We start from the raw sequence: 27,592 nt of genomic DNA on the forward strand, positions 1-27,592 counted from the left end.
TTTATATTTTCACACCTTTTTATTACTAGTATAAGATACAGCCCCACAGTCAGAAAAAAACAGTGAAGTTAAATAAAGAATGGTTTTATATGTGTTATATATTTACATACTTTAATGTATTTAATCATTTCATGTAATTATCAAAGCTTTTTTTTTTTTTCTGTTGACAAACATGAGAGATGCTTGTCAATGCTTGTTGACAGGCATTTAACTGTGCTGGATGACACTTTCTAAAACAAGACTTGCTTGCTTCATAATTTGAAGTAAAGGAGAAGGAGTCTTCCACAGTTAATCTCAGTGACTCGTAATGCCTGGAGATGCTACCCCACAAGGAGAGAGAGAAATAAAAAAAAAAGTCAGACTTTTCATCAGCCATTACCTGTCACCCTCTCCCCCACCTACATAAGCCTTACATTTATGGTTCCGTTTTTCTCCCAAAGGACACGTGTTTCATTCAGAGGTTATGAACCCAGTGGGGTAAATTCTGCCAGCTGGAACTTTGCCTGCAGATTTCCCCCCCATGTCTGCTTAAAGACCTTAGGGCAAAATTTCCTCACTAGAACACAAAGTAAGACTTCAGATTTATATATATATGTATCTTAAATTCTTTGACTACAAACTTGTTTTCAAAAGGCCCACAGGTGTTTTCCTTGCCCTGCATGAGCTGCTGGCAGGCTCACAGCCCACCACAGACAGCCCAGGAACCACAGGAAGGAAAACCAGTCCGGCGCTGCAGCCTTCACTCTGAATTTCCCTGGGTCTGTGTATTTAACTCAGACGCTTAATGATTTTTTTAAATGTAGGTTTTGAGTCTGAGTAGTACTTTAAGCACTAAACTGTCTCCTTAGTGTTTGGAGGGGATTAAGTTTAGAGTTCATTGTGTTGTCTGTCATTTTAAAAAGATTAGATAGTTCAGTTCGGCTCCTACCGGCAATGTAAAAGACTCCGTATTTATTGACTGTCTGGAGTCATTATCAAAGCTTCTAAAACCAATCGACACCTTGTAAACAAAAATCCCATTATTTGAGTGATCTTGATAAGATTTACATGGTATCTGCACTTCTGTTATGATCGATCGAATCGCTAGAGAGATTCTTACTGTAATAATTACAAGACAAGTGATTACAAATTCAATTAGAAAATTAAGATTTACACCGTTTGGAAAACACAAATGAATGTAACACTTTGCGGTCTGTCAGGCATAATTTGCAGCTTTGGGTTTGGAATAGGAAAGTTCTGAGACTAGAAAGGTTTCAAATTTTCTTCCAGCCAAATTATCCTCTCAGACAGAGGAAATGATATTTACACCCGGAGATTTGTCCCCTGACTCCCTGTACACTGAGAAAAAGTATCATGTAAAGGAATGTGAACTACTAAAATATTACCATGTGGGTGCAGAGTAGGAAAGCTGCATGTCTTCAGACTGTGGCCATATTCTTTTTGAACTGTATGAACTACTTATTTTTCAAACAGTATTGAAATCAGGTTGAATTAGATGCCTAGAATTTGAAGAGTCATTCTAGAGATACTACTGGAGATTTTTGACTGTCGGGGCTGGCAGCTGAGCAGTCCACAGTTGTAACTATTACCAGAACAAGCAGTTCTGTCGACCATGCCCATCCCTACCATTTGTAAGTCGGATGCTATAAATACAGCAATGTATTTCTGAAATAAGACATCGTATTTTACAGTCAGTATTTAAAAGATGATCCTTTGTTAAATTATAAAGCATAACTGACAGGCTGAGTTCAATTTAATTTGAGAATTTTTGCATCTTTTTTGTAACCATACCGTCATGGCAATGTTATTCTTCACTGTGATTCAGACAGGAGATAAACTGAGGTGCTTCAGAAGAGGTGAGACTTCTCTTACGACTAATGCTCTCACTGGTTTTTAAAAAAGAAGTTTTGGAATGCACAACTCGCACTTAGCACATCACAGAGAGTTCTAACATAGACTGGTATTAAGAAAAGCCTGTTCCCATTAAATTCCAACTCTCATTGTGCAACAAATAATTGTCCCTGGTGCTTCTTCTGGCAGACTTTTGTTTGCTGACACTCACTAAATACTTGCTACTGCAGATGTTAATAAATCAAATCTGTTTGTTGAAACTTTGTATCTTGACAGTGCCAAGGTATGCTGTAATCTACAACAAAAAGAATCAATAGAAACACATGAAAACTTTACCACTGTGGGACAATATTGATTTTTGTCTTAGAAATACTTAGCTCCAAATCATTAAAATCAATGGGAAGTCTCACATTGCCTTCACTGAGTTTGGGATCAGGTTTCTAGACTGACAATTCCTCATGCAGTTATTGTTTCTTAAGCTTGCAGGTGTAGAGTAGAATGGCATTTTCCAGACATACCTGTGATGCAAACAACAGTAAGTCCCCTTCCTTAGCAAAGTTAGGATAAATCTTTACCCTCACCACAATTCATTCACCTGCAACTGTACCCTAAGGATGAGTTTGGTATATATTTATCTTAATAACTGCTATTCCACTACATATTTTCTTGGGAAATACAAATTAGATGCTTTTCATGACAGACAGCCTGTGTGTCTTGGTTCTTCAAATTTAAATCCTATTTTGTTACACCTAAACACAAAGCAATACGCTGTGCCCTTTCCCATTAGAATAATTTCAAAGAGTCTGAAACCTTCAAGGCAGAGGTCTACCTAATGGGATTCTAACCATAACAACTACACAATAGCATCATTAAAAGCACTTCAGTTACATTTACTTTCCCAGTGCTTGAATTTATTGCTACACTGTAAAGTCTCTATTCAGGAAAAAAAAAAATACATTTAGCTCAATTTATAGAGCTGACTTTGCTCAAGAGAGATTAGAACTAAAATGATTTGAGATAGAATCAAAGAATTCCATCTTTTTAATTAGTCTGTTAAAGGCAGGAGCATCTAATACAAATATTTAACTCTGTTGTTGAGCACTACTGCCAAAGTCATCAAGAGGAAATTTATAGGGAGTTCTAAAGTCACTTGACAATGATTTTCTTGTGTTATGACTTCTCAAATTGCTGTTTATTGCCAATAGCACTACATTTCAGCATAAACAGGATTCATGGGATTAGTGCACTGTCCTGGTAAAGATGTTAAATCTTCACTTTGAACGAGCTATGGTGATTGAACTCCTTTCTTTTTGTGTAAGAAGTGCCTTTAAACAAGGTTAGCTATTTTTATACGCACTAATGAATCACTAGCTAAAAAACCTTTTTGGTCAGATGCCAGGCTTGCCTTGTTACCTGCTGTTCTCAGTAAATATAATGCACAAGGTGAAGTGCGGGGTGGGGGAGGAAAGGAAATTACTACTTAAAGTTCTAATAAGAAAGAAGACATTAAGCAATACTGGTTACAATATTTCAGCATCAGTGGGATTACATATGTATAAGGGATTAAAATCTCTTGCCCTCCTCTAAGGTAGCTAATTCAAATCTGTCCAGTTTAGTGCTTCAAACACTGCATGAACATTTTCATTTTTTATGAGTTTGATCAACTCTCTACTTCTGTGATTGGACTGAAGCACAGAAAATCTTCACAGACAGCCAGAGGCTGGAGTACCTCACAGTTTTAAGAATGGTCCAATTCACCTGAAATTCTCTTTTCAAGAAGAGTTGAAGAATGCTCATGGATTGATATTGGGATTTGCTTTATCAGAGCTCAAATGACTCCTAAACTTCTAAAAAAAATAAGGGACTCAGATTCCCTGCCTGTTACTTCATCAGTCCACTTTGTTTCAAGATAACAAGCATTTTAAATACAACATGTTGCTTCTAATGGCTAGAGTCTCTTCAAGTCCCATACCATAGGCAGTCAGCATCTTCAGGATAGGTTTGGAAGCACATCTGGCTGAGCCATTCACTTCTCTTTCCTTGGCTACAGGGGTCATCACAGCACCACTTGCAGGTTTCCCAGGAGGATGAGCACACCATGCCTGTCAGCACAAGCTTTCCTTTAGGGACATATGCATTTTGAGAGAGGAGGAATTAAAGTGACCAGTGATGACATTTTATCATGTGCTGTTTTCAGCTAGTGAAATATGGAACCTTGTTTTTGTGTCTTACCTCACAGTCTGAGTATAGCAACTCCCATTTCAGCAAGGTATCAGAGGCTACACATATACTAGGAAACTAGTCAGGGCTGGCACCCATTCTACAGTCCAGTCATCAAATGGCATACATAGCACAGATACAATCCACACAGTGAGACAATCTCCTGTCTGGGATGGCTTCATCCTTTCTGACTGCTGGGAACCAGCTGGTGACCTCTGCCATACCCTGAGACATGCCCAGGCACTGCAATAAGGACAGCTGGTTGTTAGGGGCAAAATGCCAGAAGAGAGATGATAAAATAAAGCAGACATTACAGCCCTGACACCATTCCCTGCATTCACCCATATGAATGCAGCCAGACAGATGACCACAGATGCTGTGGCCTACTTGCAGATCCAACTGCACCTGAGAGAGCATTAGAACCACTATCCCTCACAAGTGCAAATTTTTCAAAGAGTCAGAAAGTCAGAGAAATCCCCTGACAGGCACCATTTCCCAAAGGCAAATGGGAGGAGAATTAGCTGAGGACGCACCCTCACAACACCTGGCCCTAAATATTCCACCAGGCTAAGAGCTCTCACAAGGTCCCAGCACAAAGTAACAGGGCTCTCCTCGATGCAGAGTTCTCCCATGCAAAAGGGGAAAGATTTGCCCAGGCTTATTTAAAATCCCCTCATGGCATCAAGAGAAGCCTATGAAGTGAGCAGCAGGAAAGGGAGGCAGGAGCAGCAGCCAGGCCCTGCCCTTTTGATGGGGAAACCAGGCCTGCACAGCAGCCCCTACCTCACAGCCCCTGGGCCTGGCAGGGACCGCCCTGGTTGAGGGTCTGGGAATTGCCTGGTTTACACAGTCTGAAGGCTTTGACAACAGAAAAACATTCTCCTTGCTGGGTTTCTTCCTAGAGGTTCTCATTTTGTACACAAGGACAAATTTTCATTTTCCACATTAAAAAGGAATGAGTTTTCAGTCACACTGGCTTTTGTTCATGAAGAAAAATAATGTAATGCCATCTGATTTTGTATAACCACCAGGAAGCCACCAAACAACTTTCGAGAGCCTTTAGTAACCTTCCCTAAAGTTAGCATGCAAGTTCATCAGCATAAGACCCTAGGCACAAATAAAAGCTTTCATCATCCCTTTCTTCTTCTGGGAAGTGACTTCATCTCCTTCTTCCTTATTTTAATTTACAGATTTTGAGACAGGAATTTACATTTATTGGCCAATGATTTCATTTATTTAATTCTTGTTAACTTTAATTCTTACATTTCTCAGGAGAGAAAGATGAAAGCACTTGATCAAATTTAGGGATGTCTGCTTAGCAAAGTAGAAACATCATATTTCTGATCTTCATTCTCTCTGTGTTCCCTGTGACAATTCCACCTATATTGGGCTGCCGCTGCAATTTCCTTTGCCAAAACATTGTAATGACTTTCTGAAAACTGGTGAACGATTGTTAAAGTTCATCCAAAGTATTTCACAAACACAGAAAAAAATTCAAGAAAAAACATTCAGATTACGTAAGTAATCTGTCTGGTAGTCAGTACTACTCTTTACCTGTCTAAAATGCTTTTATTTTTATTTATTCATTTATTTATTTTTACATTACAATTCTTACAAAAACAAAAGCCTGTCTAGTTTTATGACAGCCAAATCAGTGACATTCTAGCAATGATTGATGCAACCACCAAGTCACGCCTACAGATCCCAGATTTTTCAGTATTCATTGAATGTTTGTTTTTGTATGTGAGAGTTTATATAACTTTTCCCCCTGCCTTCGTACCACAGTGTGCAGAACCACAATTCTCAAACTCAGAAAGAGAACTTCATACATATTTTCAAATGCATTGAAGCCTCTATCATTAAGAAATAAACTGTTCTACTTTCAGAAGGTTAGGAATGCATTCTCACAGCCAGGTTAGGGTATATACATGGGGCAGACCTCTCTTAGATGAGACCAGAACAGTTCCACTATGCTATAGTTCATTACAGGTAACTAGTGGGCCTATTTTCATTGGATGGTTTTGACGTCATACTTGAGCACTGTTGTGCTAGGAGACACAGCTGGTATCTCATAGACAGAGGGGAAAAAAGCAAGTCCCGCACCAGGTATAACTAAGCATACCAAAAAACAATTGCATCATTCTGACTGATGCATTTTGTATCTACTTTCTACTATGGGCATGGTAAAGCAGACTTGATGAAATATTCCTCATTGAATTTGCTAGTTAATTTATGAGTCAGCCTAACCAGTCATCCATTGAATAGTGCCTATAATTCAAGAGATGGAGATCATGAGCTGTTTATAGCATTTATGCAGTTAACCAAGACTAACCTACACAACCGGCCACTTGTGGTTAAAGTGCTAGGAGGTAAGAGGTCACTAGACACTCCCAGTTTCTAAAGTTCTAGACAGGTGGTAAAGAAAGGAGTGTATAGCAGAGTCATGGCTTTTATAGTCAGGAGATTTCTACTTACAAGCTACAAGTACAGAGATCTACTCTAATGTGAGAAGAACTACAACCACCACTCAGTCCCCACCCCAACCCCCCAAAAATAACCACCACCAAATCAGCTTTCCACCTCAGCCCCTTAGAACAGCTCTGAAAGATTTTGAAACAATGGTTGAGGTGAAGAACAATTGTGTGCTACCAACAGAAACTCCTTTTACATTAGAAAACAGCAGCAAAAATTGCACAGATCAGATTCTACATAACCATACAGAGTATGTATTTTCTGTATGTCAGTCCTTAAGAACAGAACTGACTAATCTAAATCATCTACTAATCTACATAGTTCACTATGTAAAGGCTTCAGGACATGAATTTACTCAGATAATGGTTACTATCAAGGTCTCTAGAAGTATGCAACTGAACTTGAATTCTTTAAAATTGTACTATACTTGGTATCAAATCCTCTCTTGGAAAGTCATCCATTATTTAATCTAATGCAGCTATTTTGAAAACTGTGCCTAGATAACACATCCTATCACAACCAACAACAGCTTGCATATGTTTTTAAAAGCCTTGTGTCAATTATATGTGTCAACAACACAGTAACCAGTAATCATGCCTGCCCTTGGCAAACATTCTTTTAAGAACTATAAACGTGCCAAGCACTGCAAGCTGCATCTTCTTACTCCTTTACTTACTCAGCTGCTGGATTTCTTAAAACTTCCAAAGCAGGCAGTGACAATTCCAGTTCCTTGTTTGTGTATGTAAGTTATTGGGTTGGTTTAATTTCCAATCATCTTTAAGTTCAAAACAGTTTTTCATTACTTCTTAGAACATACTCAAATGACAGTGTCATTGAGTTCAACTTCAAGTGTTCTTTCAGATTGTAGATGAACTTTGTGATACCATTTGATGTAAAAGCACAAGGTATTGTGAAAAAAATAGAAGTGGAATAGTAAAGTATCTGTATCATCATAATATATTTACCTAAGTATGTAGTTATAACTAGAGAGACAGCTAACTCACTGTGTAATGACAAGAAAAACATCTGCCTTTCAGTGCATATAAAGCTACTTAAAGAAGAGCTGCTATGTGCTTGAGAATAAATTTAAGAGCCTAGGTTCTTGTTAAGCAAAATGGAGAAGCAAATATGTAAATGAACTGCTATATAATTGATACTTAATGATGCTTTCACAGCACTTAATACTTGTCATTTTTTTTTTATCAGACATCTGACAGTTGCTCAGGAAGCTGTGATGAAATTTTTCTTGAGAATCCAATTACATGTAAAGCTTTCTTTTACGATGTATTTTGCAGAGTACTACACTGCAAATAATTTTATTTATGTGGTTTGCATTTGTAATCAATGGCAAGTATACCAAATTCAGGATTAATTTTGTGTGTGTGCACTTATTTAGCCCCTTCAAAAATTTGACTCATAAAATCTTGCAGCATAATCAGAGAGACCAGTCATGAAAAGGGGTAGTGGTAAGGGGTAATTAACTAATTATCTACACTTACTATCTATAGCGATATGATAAGTTATACCACTGCCTTTTAATATATTTTGACTGAAGCAGCATCACAGGATGTAGTCTTAATGCAATAGCTGCAAGCTCTCGTGACATTGAAGAGTCCTCAGCACCCGGCCCTGTGCTGCACTAATTCTGCTCATTTTTGTAATTTAAGGGTATAAAGAGGAAAACCCCTTCTATTAAGGCTGACAGGTGAATTCAATCACTGTTTCCTAGTCGAACAGGCATAGTCTTCAGATCATTAACTGGAGTTGGTCAGACTCATAGCTGCCTTCAGATGAAGTCAATCCTTCTCTTAAATACACCTTGCTCCTGTTCATCTGGGAATAAAGTTTAGTATGTGGAGAAGAATCAGAGAGGGTCATCAGGAACTGAGCATTTGAGATGCTATGTTGATGCACAGGGCCAGGATCTAAGCTCTGACTGATCAAAGTCAAATCCTTCCTTCCTTGCTCAAATACACTGTCATTAATATAGCATATACTTGCACTGCACACTAAGTCACACTGCTAAATAAAACATTACTATGCTTATAGCGAAAGATTTTCTAATTTTCAGGTCTCAAAAAAAAAAAAAAAAGAATGTTATGAATGTCTTACTGTGAATAGTAAGTCTTCAGGAACTTACTGTAAAACACCACTGAGGATGGTCTGTCTCACCCCTCATGTTCCAGGTTAGCTGCTCAGGAGCAACACCACCACAGCAAGCACATCCAGAGCTGCTGGGAATTGGGTGACACATGTACCCAGAAACAAACATAGCAGTTTGTTCTCCATCAGGTTAAAACAAGATAAAAATAATGATTTGGGAAACAAGAACAAATCTTACATGACAGAAATTTATTGTTAATCTAAAAGAGCCTTATTCACAAATGACTCCAATAATCCCCATAGCATCTGAGTATCACAGAACTACAAATGAACATATTGCTGCCCGCTTAGGTAAGGAAATATATATGTTTCATAGGTGGGATATTGAAACATAGACTTAATTCACATGACTTACCCAATTTTAAACTGGAAACGAGTGACAAAGCAGAAAATTGAATCCAGGTTTCCTAAATCCCAGCTCAGAGCCTTCAACACAAGAACACCCATCCTCTGCAAAACTGGGTGCATTGGTTTATCTCCGGTACTTCCGGGTGGAAGTATTCCAAAAAAAAAAAAAAAGGAAGTGGAGAAGAATATGAAAAATGAAACAAATGTAAGTGTAACCAAAGTTGGTTGGTTTTTTTTTTGTTGTTTTTTTTTTTTTGTCCGTTTCTTTGTTTTTTACAGCCTCAAATTTGATTTAAATTGAGGGCAAGTATCTATAATTTTTTCCAAAGCAAATGAATGTCTGCAGAGAAGTCTGAGTTGTAATCTGAGTTTTATTTTTAAAGCAGTTTAATGCCTATATCCAGAAAAACAAAAAGAGAGGAAAGCAGTTTTGGAAGTCAATTAGGGTTCAGTTTTATGAATGATCACAGTCTTACAGGAATTTATTGCCTAAAATGTGGGATCTCCTGCCCAGGACACGTTTCCCTATCCTCCCCTAAACTGAACCAAGGAACGAGAATGGAAGAAAATAAATCATTTTTCAGACTGGTACTATCATGACTGTGCAAACGTTGTATTCTTCTAAGCAGATAAGAAATCTGTGAGGCAGAGAAGCTCATCTCTGACAGAGTCATTGAGTTCAGATCTGATCAAGCATAGAAAACATGGTCGGTCACAAACATAGCTGATTGACCAAGATGTTCACCAATTAAACAAATAAACAAACAAAAAACCTTGAAGAAAGACTGTGTGTAGTGCTTAGCGTCATGGAGCTAAGCACTGTGTAGTGCTTACCGTCATTTCCCTAAAAACAGATTCACCATCTATTGAAAACACAGCCAAAAGCTTACACCATTTGTATAGCTTGTCTGCATCCTATAGTGTAATTGCTTCAGCTTCCGGAAGGCGACAAGTTGTCAAGGTAGGTGTTGTTTTTCAGTTTGGCACCAGGCTCCCAACAAGATGAAAACAACCCAACAAGATGAAAACAGCTTGTGGTAAATATAATAGCTGGCTGCCTGAACAATAGCAATTAGGACAACAGCCTAAATCCTGTGGTGTCTCTGGAAAATGTGTGAATGGTCTTGCTAGTCTGCTGATAAGAAGTTTAAATTAACAGGCATTAGCATCCCTAGGAGTCCCAAAGCAGACCCAAAATGAGAAATTGTTCAAGTGGTGGTTCTTATTAAAGCAGAACTTTAAAATTCTTGTTTTATGTGCACTCTTGAGCGTGGCCTCAATGACACTTAATCAGAACCGAAATGAGCATGTAGGGAGTTGAAGGAAGGTTGGGAGAGAGGAGGAGAAGTAATGGACAGAAGGAATTCTATTTAAGAAGTCTCACCGTAACTGGATAAGGGAATTTATTAATTCAATTGATTCAATTTTTCATGCTCATTAGAAACCATACACCATAGACTGTTAAGAGAGGTGGGCCATTCCAACGTCACCAGTGGCACACAGAGTGCCATCACCTCCTAGAACATGTAATATTTTATACTATATATGTATGTTAATCAGTACAGATATGAACATCTAGATTTAAAATAGTAAGGAGAGATCAACCTTCCCTAGACAGTAACTGCAACCCCCCACCTTTTCACCCATCAAATCCAAACAAGCTTTTTGAGTGCACTTTTAGGGTGGTGTGATAGTTCACAAAGCAGAACTATACAAAACTTCCAGTTTTCACAGAGTAGATGTGTACGTGTGAAGTTCTGTATGACTGATTCGTATCTACATACTTGACTCAGAGCACTGATTATCCATACTGAATAACCAAAGCCGTTTTCCCTCCACCACCACAGTGAAAACTGAGGCACTCCTCATAAGGCAGCAGCATGCATTTGCTTTCTTCAAAATCAATCAGGAAATCCTGAATTTCATTTTTGCTATATAATCAAACTGAAAGAGAAGAAAGTTTTGCTTTAGTTAAACAAATAAATCCTCACTTTTGAGAGATGCTTTCTGCCTGGTAGCAAGAGTTTGCTCACAACTTAAAGCTCTGACAGTGCTCAAGAATAAAGCCCAGAGTGATATGCCCCACACCTTCCGAAAGTTTCCTTAGCTCCACCAAGTGACTGGTAGGTTCTACATAGCCCCTCCTGTGGGAAGTGCAGTGGGAGGAAGGAATTGATAACAAGAAGATGACAAAACACCTCTCAGGGTTTCCTTGGCATGACAAAGTAGGTTGGACAGCAGTGGAATAAGAAATGCATTATTTCAGCTCACTGAAAGACCATCAAAAAAGAATCATAGAATGGTTTGGGTTGGAAAGGACCTCAAACCCGCTCTAATCATCCCTACAGGTTCGGCCTCAGTACCTCCTTCTGTCCCTGGGACAGCTTCGCTCTGATCACACTGCTGCCTCCCACAGCGGTTGCTTGATGTGATTTGGAGTAATCTCTTAGTTGTGTTCTGTGGGCTGATGAACATCTAAAATGAGGAAGAAGAAAAGATACAGAAAAAAAGTTGTTTCTACCCATGTTATATTAACACATTATTTCATAAGTAAGAAAGGAGACGTCAAGAGAGCAGACATCATTTACTGCCAAATATATATATATTTAACAGATGGTAGTAAGCAGAAGGAGTGTTACATCATTATCTGAGGGCAGATAACATAAAATTCACATTCTCAGTTTTGCATCACTTTTGTCATTAAAACACATACCTGAAGCACGTGGGAAGGGGCAGAAATGGGTATTGGGCTCCACAAAAAACAGACATTTATCAGCCACCATGAAAGCAGCCTGTGCTGAGTAGAAAGGCCAATACAAACAAGTCAGATACCACATGGGGTGTGGAAGAGGGTAGCATTGAAACCCAGAGTCAGCACAGAGGAGCTGTTGCTCAGAGGAGAAGTATTGCTACACAGTTTGAATAGGCTTCCTGTGGCTTCCCATGAAGACTAACATCTGGCAAGGCAGCCTGTTGTACTGAAGAGGGAACTCCTTTATCAGGGTTACAGAAAATAGAAACTGCCACAAAGGTGGGAGAACAGGTTCACAAGCCCCAACTGAGCTTTTACTGCTGCTCTTACACTCTTGGACACGGTATCTCAAGCTTCTCTGACACCCAATTCTGTGGATACCATGTTTCATTTCAGATTTTCTCAGGCCGACTAAAACATACAAATTCAAAACTTCAGAGCGTGTTTTTGCAGTGCAAGCAGGCATAGCAGTAGTTTATACCAAATGAATCCCTGACGGGTTTGGTTTACGGTGGTTTTTTTTTTAAGTTGTACAAGTAATATTTTGGTTTTTCAACGTAGTTTACATAGTAAAAACAGGCAAACCATGTCACTTTTTAAAAAAGTGATAAATTTAAAAACAAGAAGTGAAACAGTGCAGATACCTGAAACTACACCAATTCTGCTCGCTTTGCTACGCTACCAACAGAAATAGTTCTGTCCTGTTTAGATAGACTTTGTTTTGTTACATGACTGCATATGCAGCGAAGTGATATCAAGTCCTGAGGGTCCACTCCTTTGATGAGTTAAGCACACAAAGGCCCACATTTTGATGCAATCTGATATCATATATTTAAGTCCTAGACAAACTGCAACTGTGAGGAAGTGATAAACAGAACTTCCTGCACAAAGCAGCCTGAGATAACACTTTCCATGGACTGGAAAAAAAGAGACATGATTGCTACAGAACTAAAAGGGAACTGTTCTGCTCTTAATAAATAACCCTTTCTTTTTCACGTGGCTATTGCAAAAGCCAAGGCACAAGTGACTAAGATTCAGCAAGCGGCTGAGCGGTGCTACTCACACATTTCTGAAGTGATTCTTTGAGGAACTACAGCCAATTCTTTGCTCTTCAGAGACTTGGTCTCCCAAAAGCTCCTATGCTGCAGCTGGAGCCTTGCAACTCAGAAACCTTCCAACTAGTAACATTTTGACTTCCATTTTAAAAAGAAACCTCTAAAGGAAGCCAATCACAAAACGTTTACTCATAAGGGGGAATGGAGAGTAACTGTTTAAGGAATAAGTCTACATTGTCTCCAGTGCAGGAAAAATCCTATAGAAAACATGACTTGTTCCTTCCCACAGAGTTTCCCCTCAATTTTTCACCAGCATCAACTCAAAATGCAAGAAATTTAATATATTTATAATTGCTTTGATTTTACTTTGTGAATATTTGAGTAGCTCAGTTTTCCTCACAGTGGAGCTTCTGGGGGAAATGAGCTTCAACTCGTTCTGGTATAAAGAAAGAGTCTTTGTGAATTTTTTTGCCTTGGAGCCACTTTTTCTTTCATTCAGTTCTGTGCACATCTTGCTATATTTTCAGCCTGTATTGTTTTTGAAAAGCGCAGGCTGTGTAACCAGTCCAGAGAGAAGCAACTGCAGCATATTAAAAAGCAATCAAGCGCTACCAATAGCTGAAGAGTTTTACAACTTCTGCTTCTGTTGCAAATTTATGAAGTAATAGGGGAAACATAATGACAGGCTAAATTAATGCAACAGCGCCGTGGTGATATTCTCAGAGATCTGCCCTGCACTGTGTTCCTTAACACATAAAAAGTCCTAGTATGAACATTGCTTCTGGTCCCATTGGACCCTGTGTATTGGGGATCAGACCAAAAGCTGACCATGAAGCATGCACTGAACTTATGATCTCACCACTGTTGAAGCTGCCATTAGCATGCTTGTGCCGAGCCTGAGCAAATCAAGACAGAGCCACAGAGAGCTCCAAATTATTATATATATCACCAAAATTCTTTTAAAGAGTCATTCTAAGTGGATCATTTCAACAGTCTGAGCTAGAGCACAACCAGGGCAGCAATCTGTATGACAGACAGGAAAAGAACAGGAGAATCAGATTTGTCTCTGAGGAAACTGTATGTGGGAACACAACCCAGCAAATGCTGATGACTATGCAGTCAGAGTAATACAGTGCAGAAAATACTAAGCCTTAAACTGAAATCTTTCACACCCTCAACAGATTCACCATAGCAGGAGCTAACCATAATTATTTTTCTGGATAGCCTCTTTACCATATACTTGAGAAAAGAACCAAATGTTGTGGCTGCGTGCTTCCTATGCTTCAAGAGCAAGTAACTGTTGTGGTGACAGCAACAGCTTAAATTAAGTAAATTAAGCAAATGAGAAAATAAACGTTCGCCAATTTTGTCCTACTTTCATGCCTTCTACAATATCTTGCAAATACTGAGATAGTTTGCAAATTAAAATTGTTTGCTTTGCCTTTAATCTTCTAACTTTGTTAATTTTACTCTGAGCATTTGTACATTTCTACCCCTCAGAGTGATTCCTCCAGCAGATGAATTAATGTAATCAGTTGGACAGTGATTTGCGTTTTTCAGGTATGAGATGTTACTGAATTACTGAACTCACTTCATGAACTCACGGGCTGCTTGTTCACTTGGGAATATGGTAGAAAGTTATTGAACAAACATTTTTATCATTATCAGAAAAAGTTTAATTCTCATTACACTGAGTTATCTTGAAAGCACTATTCAGTACAACATTTGAGTAACTAGTTTATTGTTACTGAGATAGCCTGGCGATAGGCACCTTAGAAAAAAAAAACTAGAATAGGCAGTAGACTGAACCAGAAGCAGCTAATGCCCTCAGTCTCTTCCTCTTTTAATATGAATACAATTGAAAACATTCACAGTGACAGTAATCTCATAACAGGATTGAGTTCTTCAACTCAGCAATGAATTAATTATTGATTTTTCAATTGCAAAAACAATTCAGCAAAGCAGGCACTTGTAACTGCACAGAGTGCTCATCTGATGTGAATCAGTGGACAGAGGAGACTTGTGCGTCAGCAACTAATTCTTAAAACAAATAGAATGTCACTTAAATAGTGTAAAAATAACAAATAAAAAACTATTTGATTTTTAGCATTGCAAACGGGATACTGTGCCAACTTTGCTCTGCATAACAACTCTTGAGAAGCTTCTCCTGGGAATGTTTACATTGTGTTTCTATCCAGGCCTCATATTTGCTTTGAATTGTGACAACAGTTTGACCGTTTTCATGTTAAAAGCTTCCTGCCTTTGTCATGAAAGGAGCTTTTCATCAATATCTGTAGACAACAGTCAAAACAGGAATTCAGGAATACTGCTGCAGACTGTATGAGGGCATATTTGGAAATGCTTGTTCCCCAGTACCACTCCCACCCCCTGACCACGGCTTCAGCACATGCTGGGACCCTGAACCGTAACAAGAGGGAAGTAAGAGGTCCTTGGGGCCCAAATCTCACTGTGGCTGCCTGCCTGGAAGGAGGTAGAGTGAGCAGATGGTGCTGCAGGAGCCTGAAAGCAAAGGACAAAGAGGGACAGAGAGGAGAGAAGAGCATGGAGAGGGACATGGAGCTGAGGGATCGCTCATCCCAACCCATTTTGGCCAACATTTGTAGTTATTAAGGGTTATTTTTGGGGTATAGCCTGAGGAATTCAGGATAAACAGTGGGATCCATCCCACTAACCTCAAGCGCACATCTCAGAGCCCCTGGGAACGTGGGAGTAGTGCAAATAATACAAAGCCAGCTATGCTGGCAATTACAGAAGATATTTATGCATTTAAAACTTCCATTTTCTGGTCTAACAGATGAAAAACATTGGCAAGCACACTCAGATCCTGTTAAGGTATGAAAAGTAACCAGCACAAAACATTTTAAAGAGGCTTTTATGTCTGTAACACATGTGCATACATGTGTATGTATAGTCAATGTATGTATGTGATGAAATCTTCACATCTGATATTAGTCTGTTTGGGTTTTGATGTTTCTCATTTAACACTGCAGAGCAACTTAGAATTTTCACCACTCCTAAGTCAAATCAATAATTTATGTCCAAGGAACTTGGAATACAATACCTCCCCCGTGTGAGATTCTACATGAAGGTAAGACCACATACAGGACCAAAATAAAAACTGGTCAGGACAGAAGTCTGAGTGTCTTTCCCTGGAAGAATTATTTACCTCAAAACTTTAGAGCACTGAAGAGAAATCGGAAAGTCTGATTCGCATCTCAGATTGTTTTAGTTGAGTAATGAATAGTCTGAACTTCCTTTTTTTTCAGTGTAGTCAAATAGTGATTATGCAAAGTGTACAATTCTAAACAGCTAATTAAACAGCAACCCCAAATCTTTACAGCTGAATAAGCTGCCTTAAAGAAAAAAGCCAGAAACAGTGCTGCATGTATAACTTCTTTAAAAAAACAGGATCAGCTACTTCTAGTTGTTCACCTCTCCACACATTTTACCTATGCAAATAGCCACCATCTACAGGACTCTGAGTATTTTTCTATTAGAGCATTTTCCATATGAAGCTTTCAGGGAAGTACTCTATTTTCTAATGAAAGCTGTCAAGAAAGTAAAAAGAGTATTGCAAACAACTGCATTAGATACTGGAGAGCCAAGACGCATCTTCACTCAGGATGAAAGCATAACCAAATTATATCATACCAAAGAGACAGAAAGCCTTACCCTTTTTCCAAGGGTAATTTTAAAATGGCCTTCAAGTCGAGTGCGCTTTCTTCCTAACAGATACGTACAGAAACCTACGTAATATATTCATTCCCATTTAACTAAGATTCACATACTTTGAGATTCGTGGCAGTATCTCCCAATAGCTACTAAGTAAAATACTGCTTTTTGAACACTCCTTGAATTAAGCTCAACACCTGGGATTATATCTCCAGCAGTTTTAGGAGAGCTACTCAGTGAAACAGAAGAGGCATTCTCCAAAATCAAGGCATTTGTCTGCAGTTCGTAAGCAATGATCTTGACAGTTACTATAACTTACTCTGGTACAAACATAAGCAGTAAGAGGTGTTATTTTAATGCCTGTTTGAAAAGTTCTGTGATCTTCTGGACATCCATTAGTCAAGCATCGTTTCTTTAAAGTTTAGTGAAAAAGCAACCAAACGTTGCGATAAAAGTCACCTTTCAGTAGTTTTTAGTACTACTTTTTTTTTTTTTGGAAACTTGGAGAGAACTCGAAATAAAACAATTCTCATTCAAGCACCACATTAGTCCAGTCACAGAAGGTTAGTTCCTCAACAGTGTAATTTAATGCCTTTAGCTGCTCCTTATACACACTAATGGATGCACTTAACTATGAAAAAACAGCCACTGATACCTAAGAACCGTTTTAGTAGGAGCAGCACCCATGGTAGCGTTTTAATCAGACATGGAGCTGTTTCTCTTTCTAATTCCCATTACTGTAGACAGTTGTATTTTAAGTTGAACTCTGAACAAAGCTATCAAGTACCCAAAGAATACAGGTTTATAGACAAAAGGCTTTAAGAGTAATATTTGGCTCATATGGAGAAAAAAAACACAAAACCTTAGAGCTTACTCTTACTTCATTAGGAAATGTTTGTTAATATCTTACTTGGATTTGGACGCCTTCTTCTTAAACCCATCATAACAATCTCATTTTTTAGAAACATTTTAGCATTTAATTTTCCATCCACACTTGCATATTCTTAATGATGCATATCACCCATTACTGTTGGGATATGCACTAAAAATAATCAAAATATGAAGGCATAGGTGGTTTAGAAATGAAAAAAACAGTTTTTTCACATCTTTTATGACATCAGTGCTACTTTGCGCAGTGGGAACAAACATCAGATTTGTACTTTGACAGCCAGCTGACTCAAGTACTTAGTATTTATTGTCCTGTTATCTGGAAGTGGGGTCCTGCACAGCAGAGAAAACTATGTGAGACATTCTTGAGACTCTGTTTAACTAAGTTACTTTCCTATGTCTCCAGGGTGTTAAGTGAAGTCTGTCACTATCCCAGAAAAGTTATTTAGCTCCTTGGCTTTCACAAACTTATATATCCTCATTATCTGCCATTTCACTTGAGGATTGCAGAAGACCTCACCTGAGCCATAGCAGCTAATGAGTTTATGCAGAGCACAGGGATGAGGTGTCAAGTTCGCTCCTCCCCTGGAAAGCGATCACTCAGATGTGGATACAAAGATGGCTGTCAGAGCAAGATCTGGACACAGTTTTTCCACTAGCTCAAGCCACATCATCAGAAAAAAAGGCCGACTACAGGATTTCTGCAAATTATTTTTTCCTGAGACACTGATATTCAGGTACCACATAACTTTAGTCACATGCAACATTCAGCATTAAAGAGCATGGTTAACTAGAGTATCATGAGGTTACACAGGTAACAGGGCTTACTGATGTTACTCACAATTCTCTGGAGAAGCAGCGTTGAAACTTAGGCTTCCCAAAAACATTAGCCAGCATGTGTATATGCTGTGACTGAAAGGGTCAGCCATGGCACTGTTCAGGTGTGTGATCTTACTGCATCACCGGGAGTGAGCAGCCATGAAATCACATGACCAGTTAGATTAGAAAACTTCAACTGAAAATTAACCTGAAAAAAAATACAAATAAGGTGGTTAGTTTTCACTAGCATGAGTTATCACGAAGTGTATGGAAACAGTGACTGGGGAGAGAAGGACCAGAAAATCCCTTTTGGCTGCAACATGTCTTACAGCAATGACAGAACCATTGGAAGGGGTTTGTAAGCTGCCACAATTTAGTAGGAGCATTTGCAAGAACGTAAAACTGGGCTGTTTAGAAATAATATATTGGCCATATGCTTTACATTGTTTCCTGATGAGGATTCTAAAAACTCAGTGAAGATCACAAACAGCTCCTTAGTAGATATCATCACTCCCGCTTTACAGGAATGAATCTAAGGGTAAAACATGGGTCATTTACTTGAAATAAAATGAGTTTGGGGAAGACAAATGAAAACAAAAATCCAAAATACCAATTCTTGATTCCCATCACTATGTTAATCAATATACCAATTGTGACCAACTTGCGGAACATTAAGAAATGCCCCCCTGAGTATTTGCTAGTGAGTTAGGCAAATGAGCAGCTGTGTCACCACACCAGCACTCGCATGGCTGCACTGAACAGCACATCCCCCAGTGGCTGGTGAGCAGAAAGCCCAGAGGGAACAAGGCAGGAACACAGGAAGGAAGGCAACTTGGGAAAGACACAGGATAGGAATTAGACATGGACATGAAACCAAGAGATTTTAACAGCAGGTTCTCAAACGTTCACAGGCTTGCACAGGATCTTGCTGGTCATAAGATTTAGAAGGGAGCCACTGGTTATTGTGCTGTTCTGGAGCAAGTCAATAAGAATGCGTATTGCTTCATGTCCCTACTGTTTGGTTATAATTCCTCCCAGGTAAGTGGGGAAAAAAAATAATGCTACTGAACTAATACTATTGGAGAAGGAAAAGAGATTTCACTTTACTCCGCTTCAAAAACAACACATTACATAACGGTAAAATGATCTTTTTCCCTTCTTCAGAGCTTGTATGAAACGATGCAAAAATATATATTGTAGACTCTGGCATTGCTTTAAGCTTCATACACAAACGTAGAGCATTGGTTTCTCCATAGAGTAATGGAAAACAGATTTAAACAATTTAAAATGGTTCCTAACCCTGATGTTCCTTCACACCGCTTTGGATTTGCGCAAATGATGACACAAGCTGTGGGGCAATGGATATTCATACCTCATCTGTTTATGCTGCAGATGCTAGTTGGCTGTTAGGTATTTTTATCCTGTGGTTTTGTAGCCTCCTCTACAACAAATGAGCAAGAAGCCTCTGTCCTTGAAACAATGAAGACTGAAGACTTTACACAGGCCTTTGAAAGATAGCAAGATCTGATGAGCACACAGCAAACAGTTCCACCAAGTAAGATTTGGTGTGTACCGGCTCATTTTCATCTGTCTTGTGTATTAAAAGTGTTGTTTATAAAGTGTTCTTTTCTGAGTTAGAGAAGTCATCTTAACTTAGATTGTAGTAAATTCTGTTTTCACCTCTCCAAAATTTCTAGTTGCAATGCAAATATACTTAACTTAAAAGAGGCCAAAACTCTTCCTTCAGCAAGCTACAGATGAGCCATGTTTTGTTCCTCCAGACCTTGGGTGGTCTCTACTGCTCACTTAAAAAACAAAACCAAAAAAAGACTCAGTATGGGAAAGTCTTGGGAAAAACTGAAGGTTGTAAATCCAGAAGCTGCTGTCCAGCTCCTTCCGCTCACACTGGGGGCAGATCTGAAGTGATTTAATTTCCCTGGCATTTACTGTTTGCTGTGCATGAGCAGACTGGTCTACTCCAATATGAGCACTTGGAAGCCAGAAGATATCCCAGATATCTGGCCCAGCTAACTATCCAGCCAATTATGTGCAAAGGCTTATTTCCCCTTCCCCTCCCCAGAAGCATTTCTAACCGCGAATAGAGGAGCTGTTTCATTGAGCCAGGAAGCAGAGAGGCTCTTGGTGAGGAAATGGCGGGGCAATAGCAGCAGCTGCTGCCACAGGACAGGCCTGTGGGCTCTGGCAGAGCCTTGCACCAAGGCTTCTGCTCAGCTGCTGCTCTCAGTGGCATGCAGCTCTGCAGTCAGTTGTTGTTAAGCCTCAGCATAAGCCCTGGGAGAGGGAATTGCATGGCAGTGGTGACAAGGATGGGACAGAAGCTTTATAGAGGAGACGGGTGTCCTAAGACGACATCAGTTCAGTTCTTCAGTGCTTCACAGACTCCAAGGGAACATCAGCCTAGAGATTATAATCAAGGAAGCCTCTGGATATCCACTTTTACTGCCTTTCCCAACCAGCTGCTTTGCCAACTGCTTCCTCTCCATCCCTATACTAGGATATGCATTAAACCAATCTGTGGCATTCAGACAAAATAAGGTCATAAAAGGGAGCTGAGCAATGTTTAAGCCATTTGTCAGGCATGTGCTTCCATTGCAGGATAGATAAGTTTAAAGGATTTTTCCTAGGCAGGAACAGGAGCTGGAAACTGAGGCTCCAACAGCTTGTCACAGGGCTTAGCAGCTACACTTTCATTAAGCTGCCCGCTGCATATTGCCCGCAGCACAGGTATAACTTAACATGCACTAGCACGTTAAGGTCATGCCAGAATATGTATAAATCACAAAATATTAAAAATGAAAACATGCTCTAAGAGGAATAATTATCCTCCATGCTTTCCTGAGCTACTCAAAGTGGAATTTTTACAGGCATTTCTTACAGCCTTATTTCAGATGCACTAGCACAAATTCAGAAGAAACATCCCAGAAACAACGGAGGATCTTTACACTGCCATCACCATTGCAGACACCAGAGCATAACCCTCTGGAGAACATCCTGAGGCCAGACATGGGGAATGCTTAAAAGATCCAACACAACCCAACTGTTTCAGGCAGGAATGCCTCCTGCACACGATAAACAATATACTAAAGGCAACTTCCTTAAATGCTTGCTGGAAAACCATTTATGTCATCATTACAGGCATTTCCCCCATTGCTTCCATCTTTGTTGTTTCAATCTTTGACAGTGCGGGAAGGAAATCAGACAACTTATGGATATTGCTGTTACCCTTCAGTTCTACCGATAATAGTTGTGGAAACATACACATAAGAATAACTTCCTGAATGAAACAATATTTAGCACATATAGAAGCTTTTGTTCTCATTGTCTAGAGGATACATAGTTTTGCACACTTACAGTGACTTTTAAATGCCCACAAGGAGTACCACTACAACACGTTAATAATCTCTTTGAGAAGAAAAAGGAATAAAGCAGTCAAATCGAGTGCTGGGCTTCCCCAAGCAGAAAGGACAAACAGATACACACTAGCTCCATTTTACTTAAGCCTGTTGTGTCATAACAGGAAGCGTTACTCATTCTAAATTTGATGTTGAATTATTTTTCAACAACATAGATGAGCACTGGACATACCTTTACCCCTTTCTGTTTCATAATCTTGAATAAATTTTTCAAGGCAAGAAGCTGGTGTGTCTGCCAGCTGAAACACATTCAGTTGCAGAAGTGAAAACAAGGCTTTGATTTTCCTGCACTCCAAATTAAAGTGATTGTGAGTGATCTGGTTGGACACGAGCACTAAAAGAAAAGAAATTCCTGGGGAGTATAGTCATAAAAATAAGAGTTAGCTTTGATTTTTATGTTGTTTTTTTTTTTGTTTGTTTTCAAGTAAGTTATGTTTCCTTAACTGACTAGACTTTATATTCCTGTAAGGTAACAATAACCTGAGAAACAAAAGTGACCACACTATCAAAAAAGCAGATACCTACTACAGTGGATGACAAAGGAAAAGAGCAAAAAAAATAAACCAAAATGATGGATAAAAACAAGGCAAATCAAATCAGTTCCTTACAACTTCTTACCTTTACCTATTTCTTTAATCATAAACATTAAAAAAAAAAAAAGGACCTCACTCAAGTCTTCAGAATGGAGGCAAGGAAACAAAGTGGGCTAGAGGAAGTAAATTAAGTAAGAACAACAAGATAACAGGTGTTTCTTATTTTTGTTCATGGTAGGTGAGTAGTAGGCTTGTCATTTCCTGAGACAAAAATTCAGACCGCAATTTCTAAGAAATCAGGGGGTTTGTAACTTTATTAAGCTTAGCTTTTCCCCCATGCTGGAATATGAAGAAACTACTGGATAATCATACTTCACCTATACTGCCTAGTTAACAGTTTGGAGCTTTAGGGTACATGGTAGTGAGCTCGTACATCTTACTGCAAAGTGCTCTCTAATTTTAAACCTGTGCAAAACTGGCAGTACTGGTGTTTCATAATGGGTTAAAGACGACGACATCTTTCCATTTCAGGCCTCTGTTCAATGTAGTTATCCAGCTCATCTGAACTGGGTTGAGTCTGACAAGGAATGGAAACAAAGCATACATCTGGTGCAATAAGCAATGTAGTATGTGGAGTTAGCAACACCTCTCTGTGGCACCTGGGGGTAGGTCTGTGTCTCTTCTCTCACTTTCCACTGAGTAAACAGATGCCAGAAAGGCAACTCTGTGTGTCAGCCTCACGCACGAAAGTTGCTGAGACAGTGAGATCAGAGACTTCGCTTTGGTGTCATCCTGGAAAAACAGAAGTACTGAATCAAAGGTGTCAGGACTTTCATGTGAGTAATGAGCCAATCTCATGAGCTCAGTGGCCTCTGCTGACTGGCACTGATGAGTCCTCAGCAGTTGACTTCATAGCAGCCCAGCAAAGGAAAGATGCTGTGCCACTGGTCCCACGGGCTCAGCAGGTTCTCATGAGGACGTCATGATAGCAGAAGTTCTTACCTTCAACCCACTACACAGCTATTTTTGCCTCGACAGCAGCTCAGGAAATTAAGCTGTTAGAGAAGTGGTAGCACCACCTGGTAGACCTGGTGGTGCTGCATGCAGCAAACACTTCATGCAGCCTGGCACAGGCAGGAGGGAAGCTTTTCTTAGGACATTTAGAAGCACAGGTAGGTGCCTCCTGTTCCTCCAGGGCTGACCCCCAGAAGACCTCTTCACCCCCTGCGAGGCCTTACAGGAAGGAGTGCTTGTTGCCACCTCATCGCTGCCACTACATACAGAGAGGGCAGAGCTTCTGTGCCCCTGGGGACAGCACAGAGGGCGGAAGGCCAGGCCCAGGGAAGGAAGGAGTGGGTGGACTGCAAGAAGGCACAAATATGTCTAACTCTCCTCCCACCTTCTAGTGGGGCTTAATGGGGAAATTGGTTTGTTTGCCCACCTTTTATTCTTCCTGAAGCAGAAGAAATTAAAGCCTGTAGCTGAAATAGTCACCAGACACAGCCAAGGATTATTGTGCCTTAAGGGCAATGGTAGGTGGATGCTGACAACAAGGAGTGGAGACGTGGCAACTGAAGTTCTTAAAACACATTGTGTCCTCAGCTTTGGGACATCTTGACAGAACATAAGCTGTCAGGATTAGAACTGTTTTTTCTTTTGTTTTATAAGGGAAAGGGGTCATTATACCTGTGACTTAGAAAGTATTGTTTTCAATCTCCTAAGCAGCTGGATTTCCATGTACTTTCTCTACCAAAAGACAGTCACTAAAGCTGGATGCTCATCTTCCACTGTTGCAGGAATTGGCTTCCTTGGAAGCAACCATACAAAAAAGAAGGATAAGCAGGATAGGCTGCGCTTTTTCCATGTCACTGGACAGACTGTCCTTTTAGTTCTGGAGAAAGGACAAAGTTCAGACCTGATCTGAAGGCCTGCAATTCATTTCATTTATGTAACCATAAAGTGTGCTTCCTAAATACACACCCATTTCTTATTTCTAACAGACTTGCCACACAGGGGCTGTCACACTGCTAATTCAGTAATTAGCCAGCATTTTTTTTTTTTTTCCCAGTTAATCCAGTAGTAAATCCTTCATCTTCCAGAGCAGGTCAGTGATTGAGCACTGGACAACAGAGTAGCACTTCTTGATCACATTGCAGTCAACTTTTCATTACCATTTTACCAATTCTGATAAAACTAGTCAAGCTTTCTGCAAGCAGAGTTTAGCAAAGCAAAAGATACTACAGGAAAAATGGAAACCCCCAGGTCCTTTCTTCCCCTCCTCAGGCTTTCACAGCTCTCCCTGTGGTGCTGCAGCTCCTGCAGTAGGTTGGCCAACAAGTTGCTCATTCCCACAACCTCACCTGTGTTACAGCACACACCTGGAGGGGGTTTCTGAGCTACACAGTCCTATGGAACCAGCTTATCTCATCAGCAGAGGCCACATAATTTGTCTATTTTTGTAGAAAACACTGTGGAGCTTTTTACTACCTCTTTGCAAAACAAAGAAACAAAAACAAGTATGTCGGCATGGAGAAAGAATGGTAAACAAGGAAAGAAATGGAGGTCTAGCCATAGTTCTGACTCCAGCTTCAGCTCCCTTGGCAATGGAGCAGCAGTTAAATTGACTAGATGGCCAAAAGTTATCTAAGTTATTTTTGTACCATCAAAACCTGATTGACAGTCTGGAACTTACCTAATATAATACAGCCAAATGAACTTTAATGATCAACCTGTTATAAAATGATGAAAAACAGTGGTTTTAAGGAAATGACAACTGACCCCTCTCCATAGCAGCACAGTGCTACAAGAGACAGCTGTAATGACACAAATGGGTGGTTTATCAGTCTGCTGCCAGGGACTGACAAAATCATGTCAAATGAGGCATTAAAGCCCTGCTTTTGGAAGCTGCGATAAATACCAGCTAATCTATTGACATAATATATATCGAGTCAAATATTTAGTTTTGCATTAAATCTAAATCCAACATTAGAGCATTTCCTCTTGATTAAAAAGGATAAAATGTAGATGTTATTTTATGCTCCAGTTCCCACATCTAATTAATGCTCTGCATTCAGAGCCATTTCTGACATTACAAATGTATCAGCAAACATGCCAAGGAAAGGGAGGAGGGCACAAGGGAAACAAGTGCAAAATCTATATGCTTAATTCATATTTCTCCATTTGCAGTAGCTAACATGTTATTGCAGAGACTATTTGCAGACACTTGCCCTGCCAGTGAACAGCTAACTTCCCTGATTGCTTGTATAAACAGTCTTCTAGATGTGGAGACAGACGTTGTAGGAGAGCGCATCACTAATTTAATTCTAGTATCATTGGGAATTAAACATGGGGCATTAATAGATTCACAGTAAACACTGACTAGGCAATATAAGCATTGTACTACAGTACTATTAAGAGCCTTAATATCTATAAGAGATCATATTAAGAGGTTTACAAGAAAGACTATTGTCTTGGGAATAAGATGTACCTAATTAGAGAAAAGATTGCTGCCAAGATAACATAAAACACTTCACTGTTTTTGTACCATATATTACTGACCTTAATAGGCATGAGGAAGTGATTTTAAATGTATGTATATTTATAGGGTATTTTATTACCTATTCATATCTAGAAATAGAAGGCAGCATATCCTGAATCACTGAAATATCTCCATTCCTTATGCATTACATTCACAGCATTACATGTGAACCGATTCCTGTGAAGCAGCAATTTGTTAATGTGTTTTATTATCAAGTACTAATACTGTCACACTCTTGCTGTAGTTTGACAAACTCTTCATTGTAATTACTCCCCTCCTAGAGAAGATTTTAGAGAGCATAAGGACAATGAGATTGTGGTGAAGTGGGGGTAAGATAACAGCAATAAGATGAGAGATAATGTCCTTCAGTTACACCAGGGGAGGTTCAGATTGGATATTAGGAAACATTTCTTCTCAGAAAGTGAGTGGCAATGCACTGTAACACACTGCCCAGGAAGGTGGTGGGGTTACCATCCCTGGAGACATTCAAGAAAAGGGTAGGTGTGACACTGATGGACATGGTGAGATAGGGGGACTGATCACTGGACTCTGCGATCTTAGCAGTCTTTTCTAACCTTAATGCTTCTATTCTGTGAAATCCTTGGCCACGTAAGGCAGCATGAGCTAAAATGAAATAAAACAAAGTAAGCAGCCACCTACAATCTTCTTTCTGGGAAATGTCTTGATTTACTGATGCAATTAAAAACCTCCATAAGCTGACACTCCCAGCTAACTCCACCACAAAAAAATCAATAGCAGATTCACCCCAGATGCATCTGATGTATCTCAGAACACTGAAAAATCAGATCCTCATACTATGAAATACCAGGAGAAAGAAATGAAACACAAAACTTAAGAGAGCTTAAAAACATGGACTTCAGAATCAGATATTGTATAATTAACAAATATACAGAGTGATGTGGTTAGGCATTATCCACAGATCACACAGCTAGAAAGATCATCACATTAAAAAGGGATAAACAGAAATAAATAAAAATGCTCACCCATGTCACATGCTAACAGAAAAAAAACACCAAGAGCAGCAATCTCCACAAAGAGATCCTTCCCTAGTGGCAGTCAGCCCTTAAATGGGGTCTAGGAGAGGTGCAGCCTGGCTCCATCCCTTCCGGTCACACAGCTGAATTGCCTTCACCTGTGCTCCTGAGGCTGACTCAGTGCTTGCCTCAGGTGATCAATCAGAGGTTCATGCTGTGATTCAACAGTTCCCATACAGGTATTTTTTATATTCAAGAAAATAACACTCTGACTCTGCACCTTCTCCCCCCACCAAACTTCCCTACAAAGGGTTATTTTAAATGCACAGCCATGCATCAATGCATATCCATCAGGTTCAGGCTAGGAGATATTTCAGAAGCAGTATGAACTCCACAGCCCATGAACGCCTTGCAACGTGCTCACAGACAGCAGAGGCAGCCTCTGCCACTCGTGGGTCCTTTGGGGAGGGCAGCTGTGCACACAAGCAATGTTCAGATACAACTCACTCTTTTGGTGAGTAGTTGCTTTTGTTCTGTTTCCTTGGTATCTTATCTCAAAACCACAAAGACTTCAAGCAGAATTATAGTTTATAAAAGCTATGCATATGCTTGGCCCTGGGCACTTTCCTGAGCTAGCTCTTCACAGAGCTTCCCTGTGCAGGGCTTCCCATCGCACAGCTCTGCTCACAGAGCGCTCCCAGGCACAGCTTTCCACCAGAAAAGCCAGAGATCAACCCAGTGTTGATAGCCACTATCACCAAAAATACCTTGAAATCAGTGTTAGAAATGGTTTTACTGTTCCGGTAAACAAATCATATCCAAGTTTGCCAT

The 27,592-nt window shown here is 39.7% G+C and overlaps 1 long non-coding RNA gene across 1 annotated transcript; it reads right to left on the reverse strand.

Moving 5' to 3' along the window:
- Window positions 1–26,829, reverse strand: LOC107053706. Its single transcript, XR_001467217.3, has 6 exons — window positions 26,771–26,829; window positions 18,284–18,469; window positions 11,418–11,529; window positions 9,062–10,998; window positions 3,824–3,953; window positions 1–2,369 (listed from the first exon to the last, which is right to left on the reverse strand). It is a non-coding gene; the product is annotated as an uncharacterized LOC107053706 (long non-coding RNA).
- Window positions 26,830–27,592: the final 763 nt, after the last annotated feature.

This window comes from Gallus gallus, chromosome 6 (assembly GCF_016699485.2).
Source record: "Gallus gallus isolate bGalGal1 chromosome 6, bGalGal1.mat.broiler.GRCg7b, whole genome shotgun sequence".
NCBI lineage: Eukaryota > Metazoa > Chordata > Aves > Galliformes > Phasianidae > Gallus > Gallus gallus.